Below are 21,646 nucleotides of genomic sequence, written 5' to 3' on the forward strand. Positions count from 1 at the left end.
TCGGACAAGTGTTCCTTCCAAACCATCCATCATCATTTTTAACCAGATTTGGGTAGTATTAGGTCAAATTTTCCCTTTTTGGTTGTGTTTGACAAATTGGGCCCATTCTATGAGCAAAATTTGTGCATTTTCCTTGAAAATTCAAGAGGGTGTACTTTTATCTGAGTTCCAAGCATGGGCCAACTCAAAAGTTGCAAAACCTGCAAGTGGGGTCATCGATCGTGATCGTACCATGGAGGCAAAATTTGGTTTTGACACTAGCAGGTTGTAGGCGAGGTTGAGGGGAGGTGTTTTGCAAAATCTGTCCCAGTTACACCGATCGCGATCGGTGTACCACCACCAAATATGGTTTTGACCACATAGCTTTGTTCCTGGCCTTGTGGGGAGCACACTGATGTGTTTTGTGGCTGAAAGAAGTTTTGCATGGATGCCTCTAAGGGCCCTCGACTTCTTTGACCCAATCCGACTTTGATTCGATCCTTTCGCCCATTTGTGCAAAGATTCGCGCTTGCATGCATAATAGACTCGATCTTTACTTAATAGGGAACATACCTGTGAAATCTGGTGTGAAATGCTGGCTCCAACCGTCCGTACGGGGCAGAAACGTGGCAACTCGCTCTAGGTAAAAAAAGCTCTCTCCTTCTCTCTCAAAAGGTGAAAATGAACAATGAGCTAGACTTTGGCCTACCTGACTTATATCTTCCCGAGATTTTCATAACACAGGGTTGATTTTTCTCACCATTGATCCTGATTTAATCTGCATACCACTTGTGGGTCGAAGCGTTCATCATTCCGGCGTCGTATGACCGTTTGATGCGATTTTGGCGAAATGTAGTCATGATCATTCAGGCCGAAATTTGACATCTTCAGATTAGTTTCACATCTTCCATGCTTGATAATTTTATCATGATACTTCGGCGTTTGCTTCCAGAACTTGATTCCGACACTTGTTAGCGAGATTTTTTTTGAATTTTAGATGTTTTATTAAAGAAAATCAAACACAATAAAATGAAAATACTTATTAACTGGCGAAAATTTAGCCAAAATTATTATACTCACCCCTAAGCATATATTTTCTCTTGAAGCATTCCAATGCTCCGAATTTGTCATTACAGCTCATTATTATGCTAGTCGGATGATACAAAAAGAACTGCTAAAAGATGCTAGGTTTTGATTGAATTTGTTCAAAACTGAACTCTAAATAATGAAAAAACACACACATTATGTAAATATATACACCTTGGACCTCTTAATGGCCTTGATTGTTCCACTCCCCCCTTCCTTGTTCGAGTCGTCCCGGACGAAGGGTGGTGCATGTGCATGGGTTTTGAACTCTGTGTCTATGCATGGCCGTGTCATGTGGCCCTATTCTGATGTTTGAGACAATGCGTTGGGTAACAATATGCTGTGCATGATGTGGGAACTGAATGTAGTGTTCAGTGGCTTTTGATGGTGAGGATAGCTGTTTATGGAACATGAGAGCCTGCAATTGAATTGCTCTTTCCTTGATTGTGGGTGTTGTGCCGGCAACTATTTTTGGAACCCATTTATATGTAGTTTGTTGCATCTGCACCGATTCTGCTTTAGTTTTCACCGGTTTCCAGTGCCATTTGGAAGATTCAGGCTTCGTGTTTTGAGTTTTGGTGTTCCTTTTGAGCTCTGGCATTTTAGCGTTATCGTTTTTTGGTTGCCATTTCCACTTGGAAGTAGCTTTGGAAGGTTTTGGAGATGATGCTGCTTCCGTCAGGAGTTTGCCCTTAGGTAGCCATATCTTGCTCGGTTTGTTGGTCAGCAATGATTTCCTGATCCAGACCTTCTGAATAACCTTGGGGGTTGTTTTTGGTTGAATAGCCGATTGCTTATTGTCGATGGGGATACTTGGCCACGAGTGATCTATTTTTGTGAATGGAGTCATGTACACGTTAGAGTCGTGTGTGTACCTTAACGCATGTTCCAACCATTCAGTGACTGCATTGTACGTTCTCATCCATGGAACTCCTAAACATATTGATTCTCTGATTTCTCTGTCTTTCATTACGAAAAATTGATGAGGGCAACTGTTTCCATCAAGATTGATTGGCAAGTTTACTATCCCCATCGTTGGCATTGTTGCACCGTTTGTTGCTCGTAGATCAATTGTGGATTGCACAAGGGGTTCATCTGTTAGCATCTTGTAAGTGGAGAAGTTGACCGCATTCACTCTTGCACCTGTGTCAATTAATGCTCGCTGATACCTGCCATGTGGGAGTTTGACATTGATTCGAACATCAATTCCTGTTTGCCATTGCTCATCAGTTTGAATGATAGCTAAAGGAATTCGAGCCATGTTCGCTGGTGTAGGAAGTCTTTGTTGTTGTAATGCTTGTTTTCTTTTTAAAATCCTGACTTTGGCTTCCTCCTGCGCTTGAGCTTTTGTTTCTTTTGCTTTGTTCTTGCGTTCCTTCCCAGCGTGTATTTTGGCAAGCATCTCTGTGGTTAGTGGCAAGCTGTATTTCTTTAGTCTGCAACCACTAATCCAGTTAGGCATTTCCTCTCCCTCTAATGTCGCAAGTTTGATGGCATCGCTAGTAGGGTCCATTCCCTCGCTTTTTGAGTTTTCAGGAATGTTGTTTTAGGGTATACATTAAAACGTAATCCCCAGTAGCAAATTCCTTGCTGATTACGTGTTGATCAAAGAATGATTTCATGTTTTTCTTTTGCGCGTAGATTGACGCAACGGCTCTCAATCTAGTTTCATCTAGTTTTTCTAGGACATCTACCTGATTGGATAATTCATGGCCCGTCCATTCTAATTGTTTAGCAACTCGAAGTGTGGGAATAAAGAATTCAAGTGGCAAAATCGCTTGCATTCCATAAACCATGTTGAATGGAGTCGTTCCGATGGATGTTTTGTAAGCTACTCGATACGCCCATAAGGCTGAATGCAGCTTTTGATCCCAGTCAGCTCTCGATTCGCCGACAATTTTGGTGAGAATTGTCACCAAAATTTTATTCGTACTTTCTGCTTGGCCGTTCACTTGTGGGTGATAGGGGGCGGACTTCCTGTGAATTACCATGAATTCGTCCAATATGAATTCGATCACTTCATTGATGAAGTGAGTGCCTCTATCGCTCACGAGCTCAATTGGTAAGCCATATCTGGTGAAAATATTCTCGTATAAAAACTGTGCTGTTGTTTTTGCATCATTTCCGGCTGTTGCTTTAGCTTCCACCCATTTTGTTAGATAATCTGTTGCCACTATAATGTATTGAGCGTGCGTTTTATACCCCAGAGGCGCTATCGGTCCTACAAAATCTATTTCCCATTTCGCAAACGCTCTTGCCCCCATCATTGGCCTTAAGGGCATATCGTCGCGCGCTCTCGGAATTTTCGTTTTCTGGCACTCATCACATCGTTTGACAAACTCTTCAATATCCATGAATAGTGTAGGCCACCATATGCCCGCAATAAGAATTGCTTTGGCCATTTTGTCCACTGAGAAGTGTCCACCAGCTTGTCCACTGTGTGCTTGCTCTAAGATAGGAATGTATTCCTCTTCAGTCGCGCACATTCTCAATTGATGGTCCTTTCCCCTCTTGTAAAGAGCGTCCTCAATCAGTACATAGTTTTCTGCCTCTTTCATGATTGTTTTGATTCGCGATCTACTCATCCCCTCAGGCAGTATCCTAGTGGTGAGGTATTCAACGATGTAGTTACTCCATCAGGGTGCTACAGACAATCTGAATAGAGTCACATGTTCTATTGGCTTTTGAAGCGTGCATTTGATACAAGATTTGACATGCATATGAACACTATGTTGCATTTTTGGCCAATACACATCTGTTCTCATCAATCTCTGGTACATCTGTGCATGCCCATTGTGAATTCCTGTTGTTTGTACATGAGCCTGGTTTAGGTACAATTCTCGTTCGTCAGGTTCAACACAAAGCCTAAGAATTTGATCCGTTCCCTGTTTATATAACCGACCCGCTAACATTACCAATGATCTGGATGCTGCAATGGTAGATGGTTGTCTTGTCATATTCAAAGACCCGATAGTCAGCAAAGGAATTAAGTCCTCGCTCCATCTTGGAACCATTTCTATGTTGAAAAGATATGCATCTGGCAGATCATCGTTAACTCCTACAGGGTTTTCTCCATGCATCATTCTAGATAAATGGTCCGCTCTTTGGTGTGTAGTACCTTTCTTGACCACTACTGTGAAATCAAACTCAAGCAGTATGATGAACCATCGAACAATCCTTCCTGTACTGCAAGGTTTGTTTACTAAGTATAGGAGTGCTTGGTGATCAACGAAGAATACAAATTTATTGGAAAGTAAGTAGTGTCTAAAATTTTTCACCACATAGACCATACCTAATCCCTCCCTCTCAGTTGTCATGTAATTCCTCTCTGCATTGTTCAATTGTCTACTGGAGTAACTTATTGGAAAATCCATGTTGTTCTCTCCAGGTTGTGCAAGTATACATCCTATTGCATACACTGATGCATCCACGTGAATGTGAAAGATCTTTTCCCAATCCGGAGCTTTCAATATTGGAGCTGAAATTAATCTCTGCTTCAATGTTTGAAAAGCTTCTTCGCACTCTTCTGTCCACTCAAATTTAGTTATCAGCGTGTAAAGTGGTTTTGCAATTATAGCGTATGAGTAGATAAATCTTCAATAATATCCACAATGACCCATAAATGTCTGTACCTCCTTCACCCTCACTAGTCGTGGTAGATCAACAATGACGCTGATCTTCTCTATGTCTGTCGAAATCCCGTTTTTGGACACTATATGTCCCAGTATTTTGCCATGTCTTACCATGAAGATGCATTTTTTTGGATTCAGGCAAATCTGATACAGCCTACATTTTTCGAACACCTTGGTCAAGTGCTCTATGTGCTCCAGTCTTACCAGGGAGTGAACGCACAAGTCATCCATGTAAATTTCTAAGAATTGTCTTAGATATTCTTTAAAAGCATGACCCATTAGCCTCTGAAATGTAGCTGGTGCATTTGTTAGGCCAAAAGCCATTACCCGAAATGCAAAAATACCCCATTCAGTTGTGAAAGCTGTTTTGTGCCGATCCTCTGGCTTTATTGCGAGTTGGTTGTAACCCAAAAAGCCATCTAAGAAGCTATAAGCCTCTTTGCCTGCTACTCTTTCTATTACATGATCAGTAATGGGTAGGGGATAGTTGTCTCGAATTGTGGCAGCGTTTACTTTCTTGAGATTGACACACACTCTTAACTTTCCGTTTTTCTTCGGGACCACCATTATTGGTGAAACCCAATCGGTGTGCTCAATTTCGTAAATAAACTCTGCCTCCTTAAGTTTATCTATCTCCTCCTTGATCTTTTTAGCAAATGTTTCATTGTAAGTATAAGGACGTTGTCTGCTGGGTTTCGCGTCATTCTTAAGGGGTATCGTGTGTTGACAGATACTAGGATCCACCCCCTTAAGATCTTTGTACGACCATGCAAACACATCTCTATATTGTTTAAGAGTAGCTACCAAAAGCTTTTCCTCTTCATCAGTAAGATCCGTGGCAATATATGCAGGTTCTGGATCTTCTCCTAGCTCCGCTAGATCTATTCGTTTGGCTTTTTCAGGACCGTCATACGATGTACCCGGTTCTTTCAATTCCCCCATAGGTTGTTGCACTATGATTTTCCTATCTTGTATGGTATATTTCTTATAATGGGACGGTGCATCTATCTTGTCAGAACCCGTATCGTCATTTGTTTCAAAGTCGGTCGTCCATATGTCTCTAAGGGTTCGCTTGAGCTTGTTGTACTCTGCTTTCCTCTCTGTTTTGGTCATTTCGGACCCTGTTTTCCTCTCCTTTTGCGACTTAGTCATCCGCTTTTCGTGTCTGTTCTTCTTGTTGTTTTCCCATGGTTTAGTCTTGGTAAACCGGCCAGTGACCATGTCTTTGACACAATCCTCAGCTTTGACAAGCTTTAGATATCCCGTTCTGTCATTGACAAGAGGCATAGGATTATGCTTATTCATCCTTGATTTTCTGGCTCTCTTGGATTTATACCGCTCCTGTCGACTAGGTTTTTGGTTGTGAAACTCGTAAAACCTGTCCTGTCTCATTCTGTATTTTTTATTCGTCTCTGATACGCTTGATCTTTCATCATCAGCCTCTATTAGTTGGTTTTCGTCGTCCAATGATGGAAGGTCATAGCATAGTGAATCCGTGAATTCCTCTTTTGTTTTAATCCTATCGTTCACTACAGATACCTCATCAGTTATTCGTTTACACCCAGTCTCGCGTGGAGGTTCTTCCTGTTCCTCATTCTCTGATCCCGACTCAAGGACAACGCTAACCATTTTCAACGTTACTAAGTCGTATCCTTCTTCGTCACAAAATTTTGTAGGTGTGCATTCGTTAACACATACGTCTAAGGTTGACAATATTTGAGTCCACCCGAATGGCTCAAGTAGATGTTCCAGGAAAGGTTCTGGGAAATAAGCCTCGTCTTCGACGGATCTTTCCAGAACGCATTCCTCTCGGATTATCTCACCACATTCGGATGCTCCACACATCCAGACATGCGCTTTTGTTTGCATCCACGCAGGTATTTCTTTTTCATTTACAGTGGTAGAATTAAATTCTTGCGCTGGTGTTTTCGCAACGTCTCTATAGCTGTGATCCTTCATGTTGATTTTCGTTCTTAGTTCCTCGTGCCTTAGGTAGATTTGATCGTAACCCCAATCCTGTATCATTTTGAGTTGACGCATGAATGGTCGTCCCAAAATAATGTCAAAGTTGTTCGTTTTTCTGAAATCCACCACAGCAAAGGTGTGCTTATAGTTAATTCCACACGAAGTTACAATTATTTGGTCCAAGATCCCCAACGGCCTCTCTACATACCCATCTGCGAGTTCCATTTTCATCCTAGTTTTCCTGAGAGCTGGATGGTCCCACTTCTCCCAGATTTGCTTTGTAGAAATCGCCACTCCAGCTCCACTGTCTAGGATAGCTATTGTTGTTATATCCTGATACTCAACAGGTAATGTTGTGTTACCCTCCTCTCCTTTGCAGTAATCTCCGACCTTGTTTATGGGCACTGGTCGGGCTTTGGGTTGACTTCCCCGTTCGTTTTCTTCTCCCGGAGGGTTTGTCGGAAGAGAAATCTTTACTCCCTTGTGCTCCATATGTTTTGCCATGTCTTCCCACAAATGTGGTTTGACTCTCAAGAGTTCAGACAACATGATGGTGCATGTTATAGGTGTCGACAACATCTCTTGAAGACTCTTTGAGTCAACCATACGTGGGATAGTTCTTATCTGGGATGGAACTAACCTTATCTCCGATTGTGCCTCATGTTCACCTATAAATGAAGGCAGGGTTTTCAAAGATTAGGCTTTGCTTTCTACCGAAATTTCTGTTCCCGCATCCCCATACAATGATTGTATATCGGTTGGAAAAAATCCGTTATACGTGTTAATTTCAGGAATTGGAGCAGATTGTAACGTCGCGCTTCCATTCTTTCTGTTTCTAATGGTTTCCCAAAAGTGTTGTGGCCATTGTTCTTCCACCTCTGGAATTGGCATCATCGTCATTGATTTAGCGTCATCAGTCGTGTTTGGCGTAACTCGATGATCCAGTGGCAATACTGTTTCTGGTTTGGGTTCGTTTAGTCTTTTGGTTTATCGATTTTTAGTTTTTCTCGCTCTTTGTGAATCAATACTTCTTGTTCTAAGGTTCTAGCTATTTCAGGTTCCATCAACGCCTGGGTTGTCTCAATGAGGTATTTACACATTTCCAAACGCTTCGTTTCCACTTCTGGTTGAGGATAAGTCAACCATCTTTGCTCTAAGGTTTGGTTTGTTTTTAGCCTTGCTTCGTATGCTTGTAATAGAGCATCTAACGGCTCTAGCACTTTGTCAACCAAGACTGATCCTCCTGAGGACGCTTTCCTCGGTTTGTTGATGACCTCAGTTGTCTTACTCTCTCTCTCTCTCTCTCTCTCTCTCTCTCTCTCTCTCTCTTGTTTGAGTTGTTCCCTCGTTTCATCCAACTCGTTTTGCATGGCAACTTGCGTTTTCAACCTTCTCGCTTTTATCCTGTCTCGTTTTGCCTTCCAGGATTTTTGCTGAGTTCTAACGGATAAACTCTCATTTTCTGTTGGTATGGGCAACTCGACCTTTTCCTCCAAAGTTTTGTTTTTTCCTAAGTCCTTAGTTTGGGCTCTGGTTATCGTGTTGATTCGGATCATGGGATCGGTTTCTGATCCGCTACTAGCGCTTGGTATCACCCCCACAATATTCATAATCGCTTTTCCCTTGTTGTCCGGATTCTTCAGACAATCTGGTAATATGTGATTCACGCCACATCCGTCGCAAAACCCAAAAATTTTCACCCTTTCGCCCTTGGAAGGACAGTTACGCTCCCAATGATCCGTACTTCGACAGCTATAGCACTGTCCAATTGTTGGTTGATTTTGAGGAGATGGTCCCATAGGTTGTCCTGCTCTATTGGGATATCCTCTTGGTTTGTAATTCTGGTACGCAATGAACATTAACGTTCTCTCGTCTACCAAATATTGATCTCTCAAAGGTTGTGCTATATACGTTGGTGGTGCCATACCCTCACTATTTCCCCACGGTTGATATGCTTTGTCTGCGTATATTCATGATTCGGGTTCAGTTGCGTAAGGCTGATTTGGTTCCTCGTAATAAGACACTTGAAGTGTACTATTCGTTCCTGGTGATGCTTCACAAGGTTGAGCGTATCTAATCATTGTCCTATTTTCCTGTGGTAATGGAGGTTGTTGACCCAACACAGGTTGAGGTCTGTCTACTCCTGCTACCAAATTCATATTTGGTCCAACTTGATACCTTGGAGGAGGTGGTTGGGATGGTCCTGCTGGAGGTCCATACGGTCTTTCCCTCACAAAATTTTTGTTATAAAAACACTCTTCAGTCTTATGATTCGTCCATTTCTGCTCTATGGCACACCATTTCAGTACTCGTCCACTCGCAACTGGAGCTTTAGGTTGTTGTGTGCACCATGGCGTCGGATGATCCCCCCCGCATGCATCACACTTCCTCGTCTGAGACTGTCTCATCACCGGATTTGATCTCACATGTTGTTGCATTCTCTTTGTTACTTCCTCTATCAATTGATCAGCTGTCGGCATCAAGGACGCCTGAGCATCTTTCTTGGTAGAGGGTTCTCTCTTAATCGGCGAAGAGCCACTGGCTATTGAATCAGTGTCCTCGAACACTTCCCCATATGCTTTGCAGATGTCGACAAGATATAATGCTTCCCTCGTAACCTGCTGAAATGTGCTACAGGCCTTCAAGTGAAGGTCCTTTTTCAAGGTTTCATTCCTAAGTCCTTCAACGAAGAGCACAGACAATCTCTCGTCCTACGGTAATTCTCTTCTCGGGCATCTCTCAATGTATTGCTTGAATCTCAAGGTCGCTTCCTTCACTTTTTCATTCTCCCTTTGTTTAAAAGCATATATCTGCGATACAGTATTATGCTTTATACCCCGTTTTGAGAATTCTTCTGCGAACTCGCGCAATACATGTTCAATATTCGGAAAAATTTCAGGGTTTAAAGGTTGAAACCATGTTAAGGCCGTCCCTTCCAAGGTCAGCCCGAATCCCTCGTATTGAGTATGGAAATCAGTGACCTGTTCCGCTCTTAAGACTTGCTTGAAAAGCGATACATGGGCATATGGTTCCCCCGAGCCACTATACTTCTTTGGCATGCACTTCGCTACTTGGGACGGTCTGATCCGCCTATGGTCTACGGTCACTCTCATTGCTCCCATGTCCCGACTTAATCGTTCTCGTACATCAGGGAGGTCGTAGGTTGCTCTCGTTGGTTCACCACCCCAAATCTACTACTAGGAGACAAATGTGATGGGATGGCTGCGAATGTCGGACCTACAGCCGTATGTGTAGAGATAGGAACCGTACTACCTCGATTCGTAGCTATCGATTCTCTGGAATGTAACGTTCCCATGGGGCTTGGCATCGAATAATGAGGTCGACTGAAAGAAATAGCTACATGAGTCCTCCCTCCACCTGTGGTTGACGGTTCTGGCACAACAGTTGTAGGTGTTGTTCTAAGAGGGCTTGGAGTGACATAGTAAAGGTGAAGTGGTCCCCCAAAGTACGTATAACCCTCCAATTCTTTTTGGTCGATTGCTGCATATCGTCTTCCATACTTGTCATATGCAGCAATTTTCATTTCCACTCCCTTGGTGTAGGTGAAGACATAAAGTCTTTTCCACTCAGTCATCTCCCCAACGTAGGGTTCCTCACATCTATAATAGAGATCTTGCTCTCCATTATTATACTTGTATAGCCCCAGGTAGACATTATCCGTGTTGATTCGCATCGTTTCGTTTTCTCGCCTTAATTTCACATTCGGTAAGCTCATTGTTGGAGCCCTTTCCTCATGTTCCTCGTCTATTTTGGCTTTTGTGCCCACCAATCCCCACTTGTCTACAATGTTAGGATTTAGGACTACCAAATACATGATACCCTCGTCATCTAGGTACCTGTCTCCGCTATAGCTTACAGGCACCAAGTCCCTGAACTCGCTTGGTCTATCTTCTATTTTCACACAGTAGCGGTCCATACCGTCTTTGTATATCTTGGCACCTTGCTTGTTGTCATATTGATACTTGATAAACAATAGCTTTAGCGTGGCCGAGGGGTCTGATGGTCCTGCGGCCATGTTTTCTCTCTCGTTTAGTTTTATTTGCCCTAAGTGTTCTGCGAAGCTCTCTGAATATCTCTCTGAAGAAGTATCGGAAATGACTTCTTCAAGGATCGGTTCCAATTGGCGTACTATCCCTTGGTTTACACTCTCCTCCGTTGATGCGACGCTCGTTTGATCCGCTAAATCTAGGTGTCTAGTATTGATTTGTTTTCCCGATCTCAAAAACATGAAGAAAGTGGGATTTACAGACCGAATCCAAACCTCTTACCTGGAGATGGAAAAATCTTTCAATTCCGGCGACTGCATGGGCTGTTACTTGACCGGTCTCTGCAAATGAATACACTGGATGGCTATGAGATCACTGTATCATTCCAACTGTTAGCAGATTCAACACTTCAAAATGATCTTAACACAATTTTGCTTACAGATTATTGACAATATGTCCAATTTGAGTTTTGAAAACTCCTGGTATCTTGTGTAACCTAGGTTTATTATCAGGTCAAAAATGAGCTAGATCTGGGCCAGAGGTACACCAATCGCGATCGTACTTTTGGGTCCAAATCAGATGAAACTTCACCAGCTTGTTCACTAGGCTATTTTAAGACTACCTGCCAGACACTTTTGTATTTGGACTCAAAAAAGTCAAGTTTTTATCATTTCTTGGTTGGAAGTGCCTGTTTCTCCCATATTTATTAGTTTGACTGGATTTTGATGTTTGATTTGAGATTTGAAGGATACCAGGGATTGCTCTGTGTACAGGCTATTCCTCTATATGGTTCCTTCCCAGTTTGGATGTGTTTTGGTCAACTGAAAGCCAATTTTTGATCCATTTTAGCAATTTTTGACTTGGATCTATATTCAGGTGGTTTGATAGGCATCTTGAGGTTTCTGGTTCTAGGTCCTTTAGACTTTTATGTTTGTAGACACCTGGGGATTCCACAGATGAAATCTGGTCAAAATCTTGCACTGAGGTACACCGATCACGATCGTACTTCTGAGTCCAAATCAGACCAAATTTGGCATGCTTGTAGACACTGATGTTTTAAGGCTATCCCCAAAGTCTTTTTGCAATTGGATCACCAAAAGTCAAGATTTTGCAGTTTCTGGGTCTGTCAGGCTAGTTTTATCCAAGTGGCCTGGTTCCCTTGATTTTTGATGTTTTTGGGTGTGGTTGCTTTAGACAAACTTGTTTAGGATCTTATCAGAAAGGCACATGTCAAATCTTGTTCACTTCTGAGACTGAGGTACACCGATCGCAATCATAGTACCAGAGCCAAATCTGATGAAATTTTGTCTGCTCCCTCTGACAAGTGTTTCCTAGTGTTTTGTGCTACCACTCTGTTGTTTTAATCAATGTTAGCCCTGTTTGGTCAGATTTTCAAAATTTCAGAGTCTTATGGCTTTTCTGGCCAAGGTTATGGTTTTCTGGTTTTTCGACTCTAACTTTTGTCCCAAATCTGATTGGAATGTGAATTGCTTATCCTACTCCTAAGTACAGAACTGAAAAAAACATAAGAATTTGAATCAAACACAACAAACACGATGGATTTCGGGTGAGATTTCAGTACTCAATCGAATTAGAGAAATTGAAGAGCAAAAATGCTTAAACACGTTCACTCACAGCTCCCTAAAATTCCTAAGAGAGGATCTGGCCGGTCCACTGGCTCTAGATTCCCCTAGGCCCTAAACTCTTGTCTAGCAGCCTAACTGAGGTGTAAAATAGATTTGTGGATTGATCTTTTTTTAAGGAGTCTAACTGCGCACTCGGTCACTCATCACCTAAGGTGCATTCCCCGGCAACGGCGCCAATGTTTGCGGATCGCCGCGACGGACGTCCATAGCATAGCTCTCAAGCATCAACATATTTATCAATACAGGGGAAGCGACTCAGATGAGGCATGGAAACTCACTAGGTTGTCACGCCTAATGAAGTGAACTCGATGAGATGCATCTACTAATTCTACAAGTAAATCAAACGCGTCATTGCCAAGTAATCTGACTATGTCCTTCTACTCAGCTCTATAGTCGTCATGCCCGTTTACCATGCAATTCTATTCAGAATCGCACGAAACTTGAAGGGAAGCTTCAGGGGATTATTAGGATCATATCCTATCACTGTCACAGCATTCTGGAGGGGTACCACGATCGCGATCGTTCGTTCCAAATTCAACAAAAACAGCAAACATTTGATCCTAATGGGTCGTTTTAAGGTCCCTAAAGCCCCTCCTAGGATCGAAACGACATAAAATACGCATATAAACACTCAAAACAACGATTTAAAGCCTCAAACACGTAGTCGAAAACCTTCACCGAATCTTGAATGATTATACTTGAAGGAAAGAGCAAGAGGAGAGGAACACAATGCAATAATCAAAACTGAATTTGGATTACCGTAGCCGCAATGGCGAAGATTACAAGTTTGAACAAGAAGGAGCTCTCATTCGTACGCTGTTTTCTCAGTTTCTTCTTCCAAAAAGATTATCCAAAACTTACAGAAAATGACCTTTATAGATTAGGTCTTTGCAAAAATGGCTTGTCTGGCCATAAGCTCCCAATCTTAAAACTGGCTCTCTAATATACAATTGCTCCCAAAAGAATAATCATACATCCTTGACAATTTCCCGGCTTAGAGATGCTTCTTTACAAAAGAATTTTACAATGGTTTCTCAGGAAATTATGGTCCTTCTGGCCACGGACGCCTGTTGCTTCTTCCGCCAAACACTCCAAAAAATCTGAAAGAATTGTAGATATTTTTAGGATTTACAGGTTTTTACCAAAGGTTCATTAAAAACCAAGCTCAAATTGTTGTCCTATGACGGATCAGCTTAAAGGCAAAGGAAAAGCTTTTCAGTGGGGATCCGCTCCACAGTACAGTTTTGATACGCTCAAGGATGCACTAGCTACAGCTCCTATACTGGCTATTATAGATTCTTTGAAACCATTCGTTTTGGAAACGGATGCCAGTGATTGTGCTATTGGAGCAGTCCTATTACAAGACAGACGAACGATTGCATTTGGAAGTAAGAAGCTTGATGTAGCTGAGCATGACTATTCTGCTTACGAATGCGAACTCTATGCAATAGTGTCTGCCTTAAAGACATGGCGGCATTATTTGTATGGGGCTCAGTTCGAGATTGTGTTTGACCATGAAAGCATCAAATGGTTTACACAATAAACAAATTTAAAGGGTCGAAAAGCCAAGTGGGCCGAGATCCTTCAGGAATAAGATACCAAGCTAAGGTGTTGCAAAGGCCGATACAATGTAGTGGCAGACGCTCTAAGTAGAATGCCAGAGATCAATTTTCTCTTGTTCACTGAACTTTGTAGTGAATTTTTAGATTCTCTCAAGGGCAAATATGAGCAAGATGAAGCATATTCCAAAGTGTGGAGCCATGTTCAAAAGAGGGATCCTTCTCACTCCAATGACGGTAGTGTACAGTTAACCTCCACACCTAGTTCTCCTTTATCAAGTGATGAAATACAGTGATGGAAGCATTTTACCATCGACAATGGGTACCTACTCCACAAGGGGAGAGTTTGTGTACCGACGGACACGGACATTCGGCGCCAAATTCTTTATGAATGTCATGATAGTCCAAGTGCAGGGCACCCGGGGATTAGAGAAACTTATGCTCTCGTACGATGACAATTTTATTGGCCAGGTATACATGGCTTTGTTCAAGCTTATGACTTGCACTGCCAAAAATGTCAAGTTAACAAAGCAGAGCGCCTGAAAGCAAGAGGACTCTTACATCCTTTGGAGATTCCCAATGGAGAATGGGAAAGTATCTCTATGGATTTTATTGTAGGTTTACCAACCACTATACAAGGTCATGACTCAGTATGGGTGGTCGTAGACAGTTTGACTAAACTATGTAAGTTTATTCCGACCAAATCAACGGTTAAGACGCCAGAACTAGCCAAGTAACATTGTTAGTGACCACGATCCCAATTTTAACAGCCACTTTTGGAGAGCTGATTTAAACGATTGGGTACACAACTAAACCTCACTGACAGCTATTCACCTAGAAACGGATGGTCAAACAGAGCGGGTTAACCAGGTGCTAGAGGATATGCTAAGAGCATACGTCAGCAAAAAACTGTGAGACTGGGAAGAATACTTACCTTTTCTCGAGTTTGCCTACAACAGTGCTAAGCATGTCACAATAGGTTTTAGTCCTTTCATGCTCATGTACGGGTTTCAACCTAGGTCACCAGTTACAGTGGGGTTGGCAACCGAAAAACTCCATTAGGTTAAGGATTTTCTCCAAGACCACATGAATATGCTAAAACTTGCTAGTCAGAATGTCCGGCAAGCACAGGATCGGTATAAGAAATACGTTGATGAGGAACATCAGCAAGTTACCTTCGAAGAAGGGGAGGAAGTATTTTTACATGTGCCAGAACATTCAGAAAGTCTGAAAACTGGACCGACACCTAAATTATCTCCCCGATATTGTGGGCCTTTCAAAATACTCAAGCGAGTAGGAGATCGTGCCTACAAACTATTACTACCTTCACATTCTCGCATTCATCCGGTGTTTCATGTAAGCCGTCTACGAAAGCGGTTACATGGGGATGACAATGTCATTGACCAAGAAGTTTTGGTTGATTACATTGAACCTCCTACCTTACCGCATGGACCTGAACATGTTCTTGATTATCATGAGTTGCGTACACGTCATCACGTACGACAACAAGCCTTAATCAAGTGGAAAGACTGACCTGAAGAAGGTGTCACTTGGGAAAACATTAGTGTTCTTAAGAAGAAGTTTCCCATTTTTGTTTTGGAGGACAAAAACTCTTCTTAAGGGGGGAGTAATGTCAAGACACCGGCAAGGCCGGACTAGACAAGGCAGGGCCAGGCTAGCGGTGTGGAACGGGGAGTCCAACTAGGGCAAAGGGCCAGGGGCATGCCTATATAAAGGGTGGTTGGGTAGTGGACTCTCAGGCTCTAGTCACCTTTGTCTTACACTGTCTCTCATCTTGCTTATGCTTGGTCCGTTTCCTATATACTTACCCTCTGTATATGACATTCTTTTGGATTGTTGAAGAAGAGTGTTCCCAATATACAAAACTGCTGCATCGTACAAAGAAACTTTAGGCTTGTGTCCTTCACCTGCTAGCCATGAAGCGTGACGTGACTCTGAGAGATTTGTTCGAGGGACGACCTCGATGCAATATTCATCTAGAGCCCACATGGGATGAGCAAGAGCACTCTTCTATTGCACAAATGAGAGAATGAGTGAATTTTAGGTTTAGTTGACTTTTATATGAGCTCACCCCATTCACACTTGGGCGCCCATGCTTAGCCAACTAATCCCTTGAATGTTCCAGTTAGAGTGCGCCTCTCATCGACGTCGATCACTCTTACCCTTTTCCTATTGGACCGACGAGTCGTGTACCTGACTCTACCAAGTAAATAATACAACGTCCATCGTAGGTTACAACGTTCTTCGTAGGTGATAGGGTGTCCGTGAGCCGTGAGGGTTAACATGCCCCCCTTCTTGATGTAGATTCCGGAGAGAGAGAGAGAGAGTATTGGGGGGAGGGGGGAGAGAGAGACAAGTGAGAGAGAAAGAGAGAGGGGGGGGAGAGAGAGAGAGAGAGAGAGAGAGAGAGAGGGAGAGAGGAGGTCCTTGAGTAGCCTACTGGAAGGAAGAGTGGGAGGAGAACCGGCGGCAACGGGTGGTGGTCGTAGGAGCAAGAGAGAGAGAGAGAGAGAGAGAGAGAGAGGGAGAGAGGAGGTCCTTGAGTAGCCTACTGGAAGGAAGAGTGGGAGGAGAACCGGCGGCAATGGGTGGTGGTCGTAGGAGCAGGATGGTGGTAGTGAGCTAACACCACCAACCACCGATGGTGGGCTTGGGTGTTGGTGGTCATGGGTGGTAAGGGGTGGCAATGGGAGGTAGCGGTGGTGGGGGGGAAAAAAAAAAGCTCGCTCCATAACCACCCCCACTATTCCAAGGACAACATTTTCTATCTATATGCTAAACTTTTTTTTTTAATGCTGATATCTTTAGCTGAGGTGGAGAGTGATATACTTCTCCTTTTAACAAGATAGGAACAAATTGACAGTGTGTCAGATCTTGTATAAGAGCATAAAGGTGCTGGGTCCCAATGTTTCAAAAGCTGATTATACTCCTAGTTTATAGTACCCTTTGTAGTGAAATGTAGACAATAATTTTTGGCCCAAAACATCTTGAGTGCCATGATTGGACGCTTGGGCTCGTAGGTGTGGTGATTCACCTGCTGACTGTTTGGCAGCTCTCTTGTCACTCGAGACTCTCTTGCCACTATTCTCCGCGCAAGTCGTTGATCAGCCGTTACCATAGCTTGCATTGCATGGATTGTCGCCCATGGCTCCCGTATATTATGTCTTCGCTCTCCCCATCCTGTTGAAGCTCGTAGTCGTCCGATGCTAGGCCCCACTATTTCCTTGCTTTGTTGTCCCGCCGCCTCCATCCACTCATCAGCCACTTGCCCATGGCCATCTCCCATCTAGTCTGCGCAATTACTTGAAGCTATCGAGTTTTCCTGTGGCCATGTCCTATTTGGTCTACACAATTACTTGAAGCCAGCAAAGGGGGCACTCTGTATGGCCAAGGACAATGCCAGAAGGGTGCTGGATTGGGGTGATACCTACCTCCTCCTACCTCTTCAGATGCTACTCCAAGAGAGAGAGAGAGAGAGAGAGAGAGAGAGAGAGAGGAAAAAAGAGAAGTTTTTGCATTGCAAGAGGAGGAGGAGGAAAACAAAAAACAACTCAACTGCATTGTAGGGGAAGGCTCCTTAGAGAGAGAGAGAGAGAGAGAGAGCGAGAGAGAGTGAGAAGGGTGCATCCCCATCAGAAGGCTCTTGGAGAGAGAAAGAGAGCGCTTTGGGATATGGGAGATGCAACCGGCACAAAACGGCAAAAGCAAGTGATGGGGGATCAGAAGGTGTGGCAAAGCAGCACAGAAAGGTCGAGTAACAATAGGTAAGGGTGTGAGAATGAATTAACATGTGGGTTCCCGCATGTCAAGGAAGGTGGTGAGATCTCACTATATCTGCCCTCCGGCAAGTCAAGGGAACTCGTGCTTACACTCAAAACCTCTCGCCGTGAGTGGAGGTGCAACTCAAAATCTCCCGCGGTGCCTGAGAGAGAGAGAGAGAGAGAGAGAAGGGGCTGACGTGGCGGCTGGAGGTGGAGGGATAATGGATTCCGCAAGAAGATTTGCAACCACGTGGAGAAGCTTGCATTGCGATGATCAAGCGATTAATGACCTGCGCAGAGTGAGTCGTGACCTAAGTTGTCCAGCGGGCTTGCGCAGAGCGAGGGAAGTTGCTTCCTGCCTGCTGCCTCGGCTGAGCGAGCGAAGTTCTCTAGTGAGATGTTCCACCAGCAGCAGCACGATCTCATCTCGTCTTCCGGCCCCACGGAGGCCGAGCTGGCCAGCGATGGCGAATTAACGAAATTCTTAGCAAACGCGGTCGGATCAGTTGAAGAAAGCCCAGATGAATCCATGCTTCGTGCGGAGGACCACAAGCAGAGGCTTCAGCCCCCTGTTTGTTGCGCAGGCAAATGCCAAGATCTTCACTGTTGGTTCGTATCGGCTCAGACATCGATGCCCTCTGTGTTGGCCCTCGACATGCTACTCGAGAGGAAGATTTCTTCATCCTGCTTCATGACATGCTCAGGGAAATGCCCCAAGTTACAGAGCTTCATCCCGTCCCAGAAGCCCATGTTCCTCTTCTCAAATTCAAGTTCCAAGGCATTTCAGTAGATCTGTTGTATGCAAGGCTTGCGCTGTGGGTCATTCCAGATCTGTTGTATGCAAGGCTTGTGCTTTGGGTCATTCCAGAGGACCGGGACCTATCTCATGACTCCATTCTATGCAATGTTGATGAGCAAATCGTGCGAAGTCTGAATGGATGTCGGGTTACTGACCGCATACTGCGCCTTGTTCCGAATATTCTGGCATTTCGCACCACTCTCCGTTGTATCAAGCTTTGGGCCAGAAGATGAGGAGTATATTCAAATGTCATGGGCTTTCTTGGCGGAGTGAATTGGGCTTTGTTGGTGGCTCGCATTTGCCAGTTGTACCCAAATGCTGTACCCAGCATGCTGCTTTCCAGGTTCTTCCGAGTTTATACCCAATGGAGATGGCCATGCCCTGTCATGCTATGTGAGATCGAACAAGGGACGCCGTCGCTGGGCCTCCCTGTCTGGGATCCTCAAAAGAACCCACGGGACAGGACACATTTGATGCCCATCATAACCCCTGCATATCCATGCAGGAACTCTAGCTACAATGTCTCCGCCAGTACTCTGCAGGTCATAAGGGACCAATTTGAGAATGCCAACCAGATCTGCAAGGCTGTGGAGATGAGGCAGGCAAAATGGAGTGCGCTCTTTGACACTTTCCCGTTTTTTGAGGCTTACAATAACTACCTGCAGATTGATACAATGGCCATAGACGAGGATGACCTGCGTACATGGAAGGGTTGGGTGAAATCGCGTCTCAGACAGTTGACACTGAGGATCGAGCGCGATACAAAGCTTTTCTTGCATTGCCATCCCTATCCCTGCGAATTTGTAGATAAGTCCAAACAAGTACAACGTCACACAGCCTTTTTCATGGGATTGCAGCGTGGCCGTGCAGGTGTTCCCGTTCAAGTTGAAGGCCAGCAGCAGTCCAATATACAGGGGGCTGTTGCAGAGTTTAGGCATGCAGTCAATAGTTATTGCCACAGAAAGCCTGGCATGGAAGTTCGTGTTTCCCACATACGAAGGAAGCAGATCCCGCCATTTGTTTTCCCTGGGTGGTGTGCGCCCGTCAAGGCCGCAAAAGCCTTTAGTTTCGGGTCTCCCAGAACTGGAATCATTGAGCAACTCTCCACCATCTTCACATGCGCAGGAAGGCCAAGCTGGGGGTGAACGTGATGAGTCGAGAAACTCTTTACCAAAGCGACAGAAGGCCCGTCTGATTGACTGTACTGGGCTCAGGCCAACTCATTCATCAAGAAGATGCATGCACAGTTTGATCAAGGCATGATCTAACTGAGAGTGGCTCAGTCGATGAGTTAGAGTGAAGTAAAGGATGGTGACCTCTTGAGTTGCCTGTATTTGCAAGCAGACTGACCGGGAATAGATCTTTTTGTTTACACATTCTCTGTAAACATTTTTTTGATCAACTAATGCAATAATCAAATTTTTCACAATTTTAGTCTCCTTGAGGATGTAACTAACATTTGTGTTACTCTCTTTTGAACTCATTTGTCCACGGAGTGACATGCCACTCTCTTTTGAACTCATCTGCATTGAGCGTCGCAACTAGTCTTGCTTGGTTGGCCTTGTGTGGTGTAGTTAATATGTGAAGTATACTGCCTATTTACTGGCTCATTCCTAATAAAATTCGAGATTCATCGTAGCCCTCCGTTTAATGTCGTTTCTCTTGCAGAATCTATATTGCCTATTTATTGGTTCATTTCTAATAAAATTCGAGATTCATCGCAGCCCTCCGTTTAGTATCGTTTCTCTTGCAGAATCCAGTGTTGCAGCCATTTGATGGGTGCCACATCAGCATGCATAATAAATTTCAAGTCTTGCAAATGATTGTCTCACACGGCAGCAGTGAGAATATGAACCAACGTTCTCCATGTCAGCCCATCAGAATTTGAAACATGCAGCCAATCATTGCCTACCTAATCTACTGTTTGCGCAACTGTGTTGCCTCCCTCCCCTCTGCAGCCTATGCTTTGCCATCCACATGTAAAACTTTTAATGGCCCCCACCCCCCTGGATTTGACGGTCGGGAATGGTTGCCTTCTGACCATTCTCATAATCAGGGTGATCAGTAGGCTCACGGACTCCACCGATCGCCCATGATTAACGAGAACGGTCAGTAGGCGACCATTCCCTACACCTTCACGGAGTTGTACACCATAGTGAGACCGTGGATTCGCTTGGAGAGAGAGAGAGAGAGAGAGAGAGAGAGAGAGAGAGAGAGAGACGCTTTTAGTTGCAACATTCTACTTTCTATCACACAACTTGGCCTTCCCCTAAGGTTCAGAGCCTTACTACCTATCACCAACCTTCTCGAGTATACTAAATCGATATTGCAATTGAAATAAAAAAGTAGTACTTACTCATATTGGTAGCTTGGTACATACTGGTAGCTTCACTATTTTATTCAATTCTACAGAGATTTCATGCGGATCTCATGAAGACCACACCCTGTAAAACGACAAATAGAGGAATTGAACTCTAGCAGTGAGCATTGAACGCCTTCAAATGTATAGCCTAACCAGCTCAGTCACCACACCGAGCTGCAACTACAACGATTCGTAAGCTTGAAAAAAAATGCACTCTCGTGCCCCGTCAACCTGCTGTGCTGCTCGTTATCTGCATTGTCCTCCCTCGTGAACCCTACGTTGCTACCTACTGCCTGTGCCTTCATCTCCTTTTTGCATCGCCACGCCAAAGCGGCATCTGTTCAGATTCTAAGCTTTAACGATTTTTTTAAAATCGTAGGGATATACTCATATTAGTTTATTTTTAAAAAGATACTATGGATAGATTGCATGATAACTTTTTTATAAGGTAAAAAGATAAATCAAAACAAACATAGAAGCTTCATTTGAACAAGTTTATATGGGAAAAGTCTTGCCTTTGAGGAGTTACAACAGAAAAAGAAAACACTAGTTAAACTTTTCATACTGAGGAAATAAAAGTAAAATAGAAAACTAGAAAGTGCATCATTTATGTGAGTGCCATACAGAAATATGGTGGAGCATCGGCACAATGTCTTTCTAAATCTATAAGAAATATGGTGGAGAATCGGCACAATGTCTTTCTAAATCTATAAGAAACGGAAGTCTTGCCCTTCTTGTAGTCCATTTCCTACTACATAGGCATGCTATTCAAGAACAAGATAACAAACATGAATTTCTCTTTACTAATTTGGTAATCAAGTCCTTGACA

The 21,646-nt window shown here is 43.7% G+C and overlaps 1 pseudogene; it reads left to right on the forward strand.

Annotated features, from left to right (window-relative positions):
- Positions 1–17,805: 17,805 nt before the first annotated feature.
- On the forward strand, positions 17,806–19,907 carry LOC147426038 (nuclear poly(A) polymerase 4 pseudogene; annotated as a pseudogene).
- Positions 19,908–21,646: the final 1,739 nt, after the last annotated feature.

Source organism: Adiantum capillus-veneris, chromosome 24 (genome assembly GCF_014529385.1).
Source record: "Adiantum capillus-veneris isolate H3 chromosome 24, ASM1452938v2, whole genome shotgun sequence".
NCBI lineage: Eukaryota > Viridiplantae > Streptophyta > Polypodiopsida > Polypodiales > Pteridaceae > Adiantum > Adiantum capillus-veneris.